The following is a 13,317-nucleotide window of genomic DNA, read 5'->3' on the forward strand; positions in this document are numbered from 1 at the left end:
TGCATAGGAGTAAGATACTATAATTTCATGGCAGTTATTTTTACCTTAAACTTAATGAGTTCTGAGTCCCCAGACTGTGATTTAGTACAATCATGTCAGTTTTAAGACGCATTTTTTATTATCACTTTTTTATTAATGTTTTACTCTACAGTTGTGCAGTTTTGGGGGGATACAGTACAGGCCCAAAGTTTGGAAACATTACTATTTTTAATGTTTTTGAAAGAAGTTTCTTCTGCTCATCAAGCCTGCATTTATTTGATCAAAAATACAGAAAAAATGTAATATTGTGTTATATTATTACAATTTAAAATAATTTGTTTTCAATTTATTATACTTTAAATTATCATTTATTTCTGTGATGCAAAGCTGAATTTTCAGCATCATTACTCCATTCTTCAGTGTCACATGTGATATCCGGTCTATCACATGATCCTTTAGAAATCATTCTAATATGATGATTTATTATGAGTGTTGGAAACAGTTCTGCTGTAATGTGTGTGTGTGTGTGTGTGTGTGTGTGTGTGTATATATATATATATATATATATATATATATACTAAATAATGAACACAATGACAGGGTGAAATGGGCTGTGATGCATGGGACGCCAGGTAAAATCTTGCCTAGGGCAGCAAATTGGTCAGGGCCGGCCCTGATGTCAGGCAGTACTGTTTTGTTTATGCCTGCAAAGATGCTTTAAACAAAAAACATTCTTGTTGAGGGTAGCTTTGTAGTTATTTACATGCATTTGGGTTGTTTAAGCTTATTTTTGTTAGGCAAGTTATATTTCAGGCTTGTTTTGTCAGACCCAATTACAGATTTTAATAGTAAGATCTGGCAACACTGTCCTTGTGTATAGGCCGCAGGGCTGGTATGCGCAATTAAAAGGTGAAGTGACAAACAAATTTAGCTGTAGTGTATAAATGACCAATGATTCTTGGCATTAGTTTTATTAGCAGATAATAAATAATTTAGCTTGCGGCAAACACAAAAAAAGTCGATGTCCTTCTTATTTGGAATCAAGTGAGCAAGCTTTGTGGTAATGACGTTTGATCAAGTTCCTGAAATTTCTCCTTAAGGGGTTTATTCAAATTTTCTAGTCACTGCAATCTGGCTTCTTTTATAACACAAGAAGCTAGGCTTTGGAAATAGCATCATTTACAGTGGCTCGATCTCCTGCGGTGCCAAGCAGAATATTTAATAATTACCTATGAAATCTTGTCCCTAGTGCTCAAGGAGAAATAGACTGATTGATTTTGGAGAGAAAAAAATAAACCTGGGGCATCAACATCAACAGGAAGCAGAAATTGGTTATCATGTTCTAAGCTTTCATAATTTGGATTTCAGGCAGTCTTGTATAAACAAACACATACACACACAAACTACATCAGCAACAACATTTTATAAACTTGTCACTATTGATTCCTCTCCTATGAAACCATTAATGTCAGAGAGAAAATAGGCATTGCACACCCACATCTATTCATCCCTGTGATTACCGGTGTGAATACTATTTGGATTGCTTGGAAATTGACATTTATTATTCTTGATGACAAAATGCACACAGACAGCGGACTCCATAACCATCATCCTCCTTTCCCGCTGACAGTAACAGGCAATTCAGACTCTGAGGAATCTCGGCTTCATTCATCAGGGTTTATTACTGATCGCTTTTCTGTGAATTTCAGTCCACCGTGTCTCAGGATGGATGTGCTGAAGTAAAGCGCTGGAGTCATTTGTAAATGTGCTGAACTCAAGGTCATGTTTTCGATTCCAGATATGCTGAACAATCACAGATTTTGCACTGCTAGTGAAACAGGAGCCTGGGGCCTCTGTCGCTACACTATCAGAAAAAATATTCCTCTAAATAATATAAAAACAACAATTACATTTACATTTATTAATATAGGTTTTTCACTCATTACTCTGAAGTTCTAACAAGTTGCACCTTTGTGGAACACACTCCAATTCCCAGCATTCTTTGCGTGGATTTTGAGAGAGTATGGCTACATTCACACTGTCAGTTTTTGGGATTGACAACTGCATTTACTTACAGGTGTGAGTCTCGAAATGTCACGTTCACACAACAACTTATAGTAGCGCCTCGAATACTTTTTGTAGGAACGTGCAACGGGAGTCAAGCCTGTATTCCTTACCTTACCAGTTACCTTAGTGACTAAAGTAACATCAAAGATAGTGACGTCCATAAAACTGATAGTGCTGTTCCATTCACACAACATCTATTTTCAGAGAATGTGGTTGTGAGTCCTAAAAAAGTACAGGTGTGAGTTCAGTTACAGAATGTGGTTGTCACACCTAAAAATAACTATACTGTGTGAACGTAACCATATTAAGGACTCAAATACAGGACTGGCAACCGTATTCTGCTGCTGTGTGAACGTGGCCTATGTGTTAAAGCAAGATTATGCTAGTTGTTCTGTTATTTGGGGATTTAGAAGCATTTTGGTGATTACCATTGGGTACCACTGAGTGGTGCTTGGGTTGAGGTATGCTAATTTTCAGAATATATATTTTCACATAAAAAGCAGATGTATTACAAATGTGTTGCAGTGACAGGCCTTTGCTTCCTCCTGACTTTATTCACCATGTATATGAATAATAAAAATAAGGTATGTTTAGGATGCAAGCAAGTGTTTTAACTAGTCAGTAGCCAACTACAAGAGATTCAGTTGGGTTGTTGCATTTACATAATTCAGTTTTGCTAAAAAAAAAAAAATGCTGGGTTGTTTGGACTAACCCAACATTTGGGTTAAAATGTAATAAAAAAAATTTACCCATCAGCTAAATTCCATGTTTGACCCACAGTTTGGTTGAAACAACCCAGCATTTGTGTGTGTGTGTGTGTGTGTGTGTGTATACACAAGGTGAGTGATGTAATTAATTTTTAGTTCAAATAGGTCTTGATTGTAAAAAGTTGTTTGTGTGTCAGTCAGGTCATGTTTAGTTGTAATCTTGTGATGTAAGAATGAGTTTGTTCCTCTACTTATTTTTATATACAGTCGTGGCCAAAAGTTTTGAGAATTACATAAATATTGGAAATTGGAAAAGTTGCTGCTTAAGTTTTTTATAATAGCAATTTGCATATACTCCAAAATGTTATGAAGAGTGATCAGATGAATTGCATAGTCCTTCTTTGCCATGAAAATTAACTTAATCCCAAAACAACCTTTCCACTGCATTTCATTGCTGTCATTAAAGGACCTTCTGAGATCATTTCAGTAATCCTCTTGTTAACTCAGGTGAGAATGTTGACGAGCACAAGGCTGGAGATCATTATGTCAGGCTGATTGGGTTAGAATGGCAGACTTGACATGTTAAAAGGAGGGTGATGCTTGAAATCATTGTTCTTCCATTGTTAACCATGGTGACCTGCAAAGAAACGCGTGCAGCCATCATTGTGTTGCATAAAAATGGCTTCACAGGCAAGGATATTGTGGCTACTAAGATTGCACCTAAATCAACAATTTATAGGATCATCAAGAACTTCAAGGAAAGAGGTTCAATTCTTGTAAAGAAGGCTTCCGGGCGTCCAAGAAAGTCCAGCAAGCGCCAGGATCGTCTCCTAAAGAGGATTCAGCTGCGGGATCGGAGTGCCACCAGTGCAGAGCTTGCTCAGGAATGGCAGCAGGCAGGTGTGAGCGCATCTGCACGCACAGTGAGGCGAAGACTTTTCAGGGCAGCAGAAAAGCCACTTCTCTCCAAAAAAAACATCAGGGACAGATTGATCTTCTGCAGAAAGTATAGTGAATGGACTGCTGGGGACTGGGGCAAAGTCATATTCTCCGATGAAGCCCCTTTCCGATTGTTTGGGGCATCTGGAAAAAGGCTTGTCCGAAGAAGAAAAGGTGAGCGCTACCATCAGTCCGGTGTCATGCCAACAGTAAAGCATCCTGACACCATTCATGTGTGGGGTTGCTTCTCATCCAAGGGAGTGGGCTCACTCACAATTCTGCCCAAAAACACATGAATAAAGAATAAAGAATGGTACCAAAACACCCTCCAACAGCAACTTCTTCCAACAATCCAACAACAGTTTGGGGAAGAACAATGCATTTTCCAGCACGATCACCGTGCCGTAAGGCAAAAGTGATAACTAAGTGGCTCGGGGACCAGAATGTTGAAATTTTGGGTCCATGGCCTGGAAACTCCCCAGATCTTAATACCATTGAGAACTTGTGGTCAATCCTCAAGAGGCGGGTGGACAAACAAAAACCCACTAATTCTGACAAACTCCAAGAAGTGATTATGAAAGAATGGGTTGCTTTCAGTCAGGATTTGGCCCAGAAGTTGATTGAGAGCACGCCCAGTCGAATTGCAGAGGTCCTGAAAAAGAAGGGCCAACACTGCAAATACTGACTGTTTGCATTAATGTCATGTAATGTCGATAAAAGCCTTTGAAACTTATGAAGTGCTTGTAATTATATTTCAGTACATCACAGAAACAACTGAAACAAAGATCTAAAAGCAGTTTAGCAGCAAACTTTTTGAAAACTAATATTTATGTAATTCTCAAAACTTTTGGCCACGACTGTATATATATAATTGTGATATATATGTAGCTGATCAGTCAAGAACAGTTTTTAAGTAAACTTTAATGAAATGTACAAGAGACATTAACAGAATAACTCAATAGATCAATAGAGGATAATATCCATTTTATTTTTTTAAAAGGTTTAAAGTCAACACATTGTTTAATGTGTAACACTAATACTTTTTAAATGTAGTTTTATATTGAAATATGTTAATTTTCTAAAATTATGTCAACACAGACAAACAAGGTGCTTAGACTGGGCCATGTGTAAACCCTCCCCCCACCAATGTTTTTTTTTTTTTTTTTTTTTTTTCTGCATTCAAGAAGCCATTTCACTTAGATATATATCACAGTTGGAAAGAAAATATTATTGCATGTCAACTTTACTCACCCACGCTTTCACCATCACCCCTATCAAAAGTTTTAAACTACAGCCTGCTAAAAATACCCAACCTCTTTACCAGAAATGCTCAAAGTGTACTTTGGAAATTGCTCTCCATTGGACATCATAAATGATGCAGGCTGTGGATTTAAAGCTTGTAATCGGTATCTTCCATGGGAAATGTACCCACAGAAATGTAAAACACAGTCATTTAAGCACTGGGTTATGAGATGGTGGGAAACCTTTTTTTATAAGCAATAAGCCAAGAATAAATTTATATTAAGTTCTTGGGAGCTTGACACAATTATTATTTTTTTTTTACTTTACAGATTCAGTACACCTCAGCATCCACCCAGAACACCACAGAAGAGAGTTTTTAACAGACAAGCATATTTTGTTCAGAAAGAGTAAAAATCTAGTTCATGTTATTGCAATTAATTTAACTCAATCTCATGAGGAAAGACGTGACTATGCATAACTTTTCGCAAAATACGGACCTGCAGGTACAAATCCACGTTTTCTCATGAGATCAGACAGAATTAATTATACCAGTCCATGCTGTGGAATGGCATTTTAGACTTTAAAACCAATTTACAGCAAGTGCATGTCAACGTTTTGCCCGAAACACAATGATTTCTTCTGCATATGTCACAAATTGTGCCTTGTAGGTTCAGTAATATGTATAAATGGACACTAATAACTCCTCACTGACCCTGGTCCAGTTACACACTAAAGACGCCAGGCACAGTTAAACAAAGTAAACAAATTCATGAGTAAATATGATTCACGCAGCCCAACTGTCAAACAGAGAAGGACACAATTCCCACTGGGAGCTTAACTAATCTTAGCTGTTTGCCAGGTCATTCCTGCAGGGCTTGGGAGGCCAAAGAAAAGTCAATCCAAAACACTGTTGTTTCCACAGCCCGTTCCCATGCAGCTCGTTCTAGATGTGACAGAATAAGACCTTTTATCTCCAACACTTCAGAACAAGAGCAGCCTGCATTGGAAAATTAGCCATATAAAAAGGACCTAGACTCAAAGGTTGTGCAGTTAACTTTGGGGGATGTCAGGGTTGGGAGTGCAATAACAGCTCTTGGCGAATCTGTTTGGATGTCTTTGAGACATTGTTGATGATTCAGATGTTCGTCTGCCGAAAATATTCAGCTCTCCCCTGCAGTGTCATTGTCCTGGCAGTGAACCAAGAGAAGTAATTCACACGAGCATGAACTGACCACACATGGATTGATGCATTAAATCTGTCAATCTGTTAAAGAAATATTGAAATGAAAGCTGTTAGCAGCTAAAACGAATCCTAGACTATATGTGTGAAACTAAATAATCAGATGTCACAGCAAATAGTGTTTGTGGTCTGCATGTGTGATGATTAGAGATGATTCCTTGCACTGTCAAACACTGACTAATATATCTGACTGATCTGAAAAGAAGTCTAAATCATTTAGATGAAAGAGACACTACAGAGAAAGTAAGAGTACAGAGAGGTAAACAAATATTATTCAAAGACGAATGTCATTTCAATAAGCTAATCTTTAGGAATATTTCATTCATGTTTTTTCATTACAGTCCATTTTTGCTCTGTCAGTGGAAATATTTGCAAACTAAGCCATGGTAGAATTAACCATTATGGTGTGGTCATGTTTACAGTTTTCAACAACTTTTCCCACGTGAGCCTCCACACGATCATGAATTTCACTTGAGGGTGACAGTTTCACATTGATCAACACGTGAGAGGATGGATGACTTTTTCAGTAGACGTACGTTTTTTTTTTACTAAATGTGACCACATCTTTATGCATCTCCAAGCAAGCAAAGTAATTATGTTTTTTCCTGAATAAAATTGTTTTTGAATGAATTGGTTTAATAAAGAATTAGTGATTCACTCATAAAACAGTCTCTTGTTTAGTTCCTGAACGAATCAGTGTTTTGAGGGTATCAGCTAAGTGAATGATTCATTCATCACTCATAAAGACAGAAACTTGATTTATATCTGAATTAATCTGTGTTTTTGTCAAACTGGTTGAGTGAATGTTTCAGTGACTCCATCTGTTCTGTGAATGCATCTGAAGCCACATAATCTTCGTTTAAATAAGTAATTACTATTAAATTAACAAAATAATGTTCTATATACAGTAGTACATTCTCCATGTTGTCATTGTCATGTGACCTACCAGTGTCATTTGGGATGCTTCACTGCCATTCAGCCTCATGGGATAGTAAAGTGTTTTATAGTGTTAGATATAGGAAATATTATGTTATTTGGGGATTTTTGTATTTATTTATTTATTGCCTACTGTTTTATGAAAACTGTGAATTCATACATACTACTCTGTTCACATAATGTTTTTCACCAAGATAGTAAGGAAATATGTGATTTAGCTTGTTCCGAATTCCTGAACAAACCAGTGTTTTGAACAAATCAATTTCAAATTGAACACAAAACATTTCAAATCTATTTTTAAGCTTGTAAAACGCGGTTCATTTGAAAGCTCAGCCATGTTGAAACATTGGCCTTGTATGCAGTAATGTTTCCCTACAAAGGTGACATAGAGAGTAAAGGCAAATCAGAAGAGATATGACTTGATTTGTTTGTTGTCACATATGTATATACATTTAAATATTTCTATTGCATAAAATAGGCCTATCAGTCTTTATACACCATATATCATGTTTAAGATTGGTGAAATCTTCATAAGTGTTCTCTAGTGGGCCGGATCTAATGGGATTGCACTGAAATGTCTCAGATTAAAAATGAACAATTAATATTTTGGATTTTAATCCACAATTTGACTCTAGCACTACCGCTGAGATTAAATAAAAGCCACATTAACAGTAATTGTAAAGTGAGGTTACATTTTCAGTGCCAGTGCAATTTATTCAGACAATGTTAAAGTGAGGACATTATACAGTCAGAGAGAGCTTTGAAAAAGACATAAAGCCAGAGTATGAGGTGTGGCTGTTAACATTCCTTAATTTAATGCAAAACACTCTCCGTCTCTCTGTTCATCTTTTTTTTCTTTTTTTTTTTTAGAAGCAAGCTGTGCTAATGAAGTGGAAAGATTTGCACAATGCTTGCAATATCACAACCATGAAGTCATATTTCACCTCGGACAGACTTCAAAGTAAGTTATTTCATGTTTGGATTAATATGTACTCAAGGATAAATCTATCCATCTAATACCATATGAAATGTAATCCTTCTCCCAGCAGTGGATGAAAAGATAATACTTCTCTCCCTTCCTAGTGCTGTCTTTCCATCCATATACGAATGCTCTGTGTGTTTCTATCTCTTTTTTCATCACTACACTTATTGAGAAGTGAAATCTTATATCTGATTTTGTTTCAGTGGCAGCTCCTGGAGAGGTGTCAATACAGCAAGAGAGTGATATGAGCGAACTCCATGTTTACGTGTGAACGGAGAGTGTGTGAGTGTGTATGCGAGTGAGAGAGACAGGCAGACAGCGTGCTTGTGGGGATAGACGGATAGGTGTGAGCATGATCAAATTAGCACACTGGCACTTCCTCCAGTCCTCTGGAGAAACTAGAGAACAGGTGTAGCTAAAAATCTAGCTTTCCCTCTTCTTACTTTTGCAATAACAAAAGAAAGAGAGTGAATTAATTTAGATCTGATCAGTTTAGATATGAGAGGCTGTTCTATTCTATTTGTGAAAAGATGTAATAAAAGTATCTGGATACTATTTCATTGCAAAATCAAAAGAAAATATACGTACTTATTATTTTAGAAAATGAGGCCTATTTTAGGGCCTTTATAAGATTTATATTGTGTCAAGTAAAGCATATTTATCCACATAAAATCACTTTATCTTTCCTCTTATGCAAAATTATAATAATAATAATATAATTAAATAGTAAAATTGCCCCCGCAGCATGGTAGTGTGTGTTTAGGAATTAGTGACTAGAATAAGATTAGAATAATATTTTTATCACAGTAATGAAAGCTTGGTGAAAATGTCATGGAAATAATAGTGGTAAGACATTTTTATAATAATTATAATAATAATAATAATACATTTTAATTGTAAATTTGCCCCTGCATCATGTTAATATTTGTTTTACTCAATGTATTCTTGCTTTAATAAATCAAATAAAAAAAATTGATGTTTATTAAATTCAATATGTATAACTATGATATTTATTACTGTATCAAAGTAATCAGAATGAGATTTTTTTTGGATTACAGTAATGAGAATTTGGTAGAAAATGTCACGGAAATAATAATGTCAAGCAATCTTATATATATTAAAGTAATAAAAATTTAGATTTTAGAACATAGAAAATGGAGGATTAGGTGTGACATGCAAAGATTGTTTTTGAGTGTGAATGTGTCAGTTTGAACGTGTAGTGGATGGGCAAATGGGTCAAAGAATAAGTCATGGATTTTCATTGAATTTAAAAGACTAAAGCATGAAATCTACATTACTTTTGACTCAGGAGCTGACAAAGTATGATGTTTCTGTTCATTTTACTTTAGCTTAACAACCATCTTCATAAGATTTTACAGTACTAAATGTCTTTGCACAAAAGTCTTCATCTTAAAAGATGCATGACCATATAGGTTTTAAAATGCAAGTATCATATAAACCATTCACTATACATGTGAAAATACTTTCAGGAAAGTAAGCTATACAGCCTGTGTGCTTAGACCACCTTGTAGGACAAAGTTGCACCAGAAATTGTATAAGATGAGAGGTAGAAATATGCAGAATGAGAGAGCGTCATTGAATGTTATGTTCAGAATCCAGTTTACTGTCTGTGCATGTGGATGGTACTGTCTTGCACTGCAGCTGTGAACAATGTCATCACTTAAGCCTCTTTTAAGGAGATATAACACAACATTCCATGAATGCACTGAAACTTTTCTCACTTCACCCTGTAGGCGACCCCTGACCCACGCCAGTCAGGCTTTAAAGTGTACTGTTATGAATATATTATGCTGAGACTGAATCAGTCCCATTATGTGTTGCTTAAGATGCATTACTTGATTAAGACGCATTACTATGCTTTGGCTTTCAATTCTAGTTGAGCCTTGATATCTTGACCTGTTGGTTATTTTGTTTGCACTTTGTGTAATAATGTCTGTATAATAATTAGGTTTTTTTTTTTTGGATCTTGTGAAGCACTTTGGTCAATTATGATTGTTTTTTAATGTGGTATATAAATAAACTTGAACTTATAGCTGAGACATATTAACAGCATTTTTGGACTTTGAACTGATGGTTGTCAGCATCATAAAAAGGTAAATTACACCTGAGATATGGCATTCTCTGTATACAAACACACATTATTTTATATATAATAAATATATTGACCATATATATATAATTCGTCTTTGTGTATTTCATTATCCCAACAATCCCACTTTATTACAATTTAATGCAACCTCAGTGTATCTAGTCAGGGACTGAGGATTTAATTTAAAACCCATTTTTATAAAAGAAAGTGAATCAGAGTGAGTCTTTGTTCTCTTGACACCAGATAATGGAGAGTTTCTGTTCAGTGATTGCCAGGTGTTTTCATACCACTGAAGCAAAGACTGTTTTTGATATAATATACTACACTATAGATACAATCAAGAACTGGTCTGATTATACAACTATAACAATAGACAAACAGAAAGAATGGAGGATTTGGGCCTGTGTGTGTTCTTACGATGCCATCAGCCAAACAGAGTTTTCATGATGTCACCCATCAGGAAAAATGGCCAGCCAAACAAGTGCTTTTAAAATGAATAGGAATGCTAATGGATAGCGTTTTCTTCCAGGTATTATAGAACATCTTGACTTGTCTCACAGGGATGTATGATGTGTGATTTCATTTTATTCATTGTGAAGTTCAAATATGTCTCCCTTTCTCTCTCACACCCTCTCAGCTACTTTCTAATTCAGAAAGCCTAAACTGCAGCTCGAGGAAGGAAAGCTAATGACTAGCCTTAACGGAGAATGGCATGGTGGGGGAGCTGTCAGTCAAAACGTGTCAGTGGCCGTATGTGGCAACAATTAACGCCTACAAGATAAGGTAAACACGTCTTAGACTTCTCCTTCTGGCTCATTTAATAGACAATGGCTGTGTTTATTCCATCTGGATGCACAAAGTGATGTGAAACAAGGAAATGTAGAAAAGGACTAAAAGTGTTGGTCTGGGGAAGGAAAGGAAAAAAAAATATTTATTTATTTTTTATTATTATTATTATCTTCAATTTAGCCTATAAATATAATGTAAATGTAAATATAATTACACCAATCAAACAAAATATGTATTGTTGCCACAGTGTCCCATTTCTGCAACAACCAGAAATAGAATCTAATGACAGAAACAATCTAATGCAAATGCAAAAAAATAAAACAATAAAAATTATATACGTGTATATATATATCTGATAAATATGTTTTTATGATCAATGTGATTTATTTATACATTGGGACATTTAAAAAGTCACTTTTGTTTACCAAGGCTGCATTTATTTGATTGAAAATACAATTAAACTGTAAAATATATTAAAATAGAAAAGTTATTTGAAATTGCAATGCTATTTTAAATATCATTTATTCTTGTGATGCAAAGCTAAATTTTCAGCAGCCATTACTTCAGTCTTCAGTGTCACATGATCCTTCTGAATTCATTCTAATATGCTTATTTCATGCTCAGGAAACATTTATTATTATTATCAATGTTTAAAAATGTTGTTAATATTTTTGTGGAAATCGTGATACAGTTGTTGTTGTTTTTTTCAGGATTCTTGTATTCTTGTGAGTTCTTGTAAGTCTTCAAATCTGCTTTTAATGATTCATTACTCTTACATTATATCCCATGTGCCAGCCAACCTTAAAGCCAATGTGCCGATGGACCATCTCAACTCACACTCTTTTCTTAAACAGTATTTAACCAAGTGACATGATTTATTTTAGGCTTCTAAGTATTATTCCACTGTCTCTGCCAATTCACAGCTCCTCCGTCATACTATACGTATATAGTAAGCTGTCATGCAAGCAGTGATGAGACCTTGTGTGCGAAGGACATATGTTATATGCATTTGACCGCCTGTGTGCCGAGTTACTGCAGCAACAAGCCATTCATGGCACACATGGATACACACACAAAATAATAAACATATGTCACTTAACAAACTACCTGATGATTAGGGAACTTCTCACTGTTCCCGCAGAAGCTGGCCAACAAATTCCATGCTGACAAGCAATTCACACATGCAAGTTTGCCAAGCCAAGTTCTGACAGGTGTTAAAATGCAGACGCGGATGTGAACACTCGCATAGAACCATCTAGGCCACTGGCAGAGAAGAAGACTGATCGCATATGTGTGGATGGTTTGCACTTTCTAGCTGCAAGAGAATTCAGAGCCAATGGCGTCTTCTGCCCAATAAAGCGCTGTCACTTCTCTACAGTCATCAGACTTTGTGCTTTCCATTTAAGGGATTCATGTTCACACACTCAGCTATCACATCAGCATCAGAAATGTCAAGCGGAAAGAGAGAAGTCAGGCCGTGCAAGTGGTCTCGCCTAGAATCTGCAATCACAGATACAAAGTCCTTTCAAGAAAGTTACAACCAAGTAAACAACTGGCTACTCTCAGCTCAGGACATTCAAAGGTCATGGATGTGTCAAAGGATGTGCAAATGTCAGAGAAAAAAATAAATAAGACAGTCTCATAGCAGTGGACTGGACCAATGTTCAGCATTATTTGGAGAAACATAAAGAGAAGATAAATGGTTGAATCTCATTCGACTACAAAATAAAAAATTAAAAAAATTAAATCAAACATGTATGTACGGGAATACATTTTTGAATATTAAAATATATATTATAGGCTACATAAAATACTATATTTGTATAAAGTATACTGTATATTAAATATATATTTGTTATATATTATTTATATAAATATTCTATATTGCTTTTTTTCTTAAAGACAATTAAAAAAACAAGTAACTTTAACTCCCTCTATATATATATATGCTTAATAATTTAATTTATGCATTTAGCAGACCCTTTTATCCAAATGCTACTAACAGTTTATTCGGGTTATACATTTTTTACCAGTATGTGTGTGCCCTGGGAATCAATTAAACCCACGACCTTTGCACTGCTAAAGCAACACACACACACACACACACACTTTCTTATTATTCTGCTTTTACATGACAGGTTTTGTGTAAATCACTTTCATGAGACTGTCAGCTTTGTGCTAACACAATGATTAGAATTTTGCTTTATCTTAAGAGGCACAAACCAAAAAAAAAAAAAGCAATATTCCTTTAAATAGTTCTCAGCTTTAATAAGTAAACAAAATAATAACTCATCTAGCTTGAAGATCAACTTAACCCATAACCCTT

General features: G+C 35.4%; 1 long non-coding RNA gene across 1 annotated transcript; it reads left to right on the forward strand.

Moving 5' to 3' along the window:
* The first annotated feature begins 10,661 nt into the window (after positions 1-10,661).
* On the forward strand, positions 10,662-12,716 carry LOC132119588 (uncharacterized). The gene is made up of 3 exons (XR_009426171.1): positions 10,662-10,731; positions 10,840-10,985; positions 12,133-12,716. It is a non-coding gene; the product is annotated as an uncharacterized LOC132119588 (long non-coding RNA).
* Positions 12,717-13,317: the final 601 nt, after the last annotated feature.

The sequence above is a fragment of the Carassius carassius genome, chromosome 38 (genome assembly GCF_963082965.1).
Source record: "Carassius carassius chromosome 38, fCarCar2.1, whole genome shotgun sequence".
Classification (NCBI taxonomy): domain Eukaryota; kingdom Metazoa; phylum Chordata; class Actinopteri; order Cypriniformes; family Cyprinidae; genus Carassius; species Carassius carassius.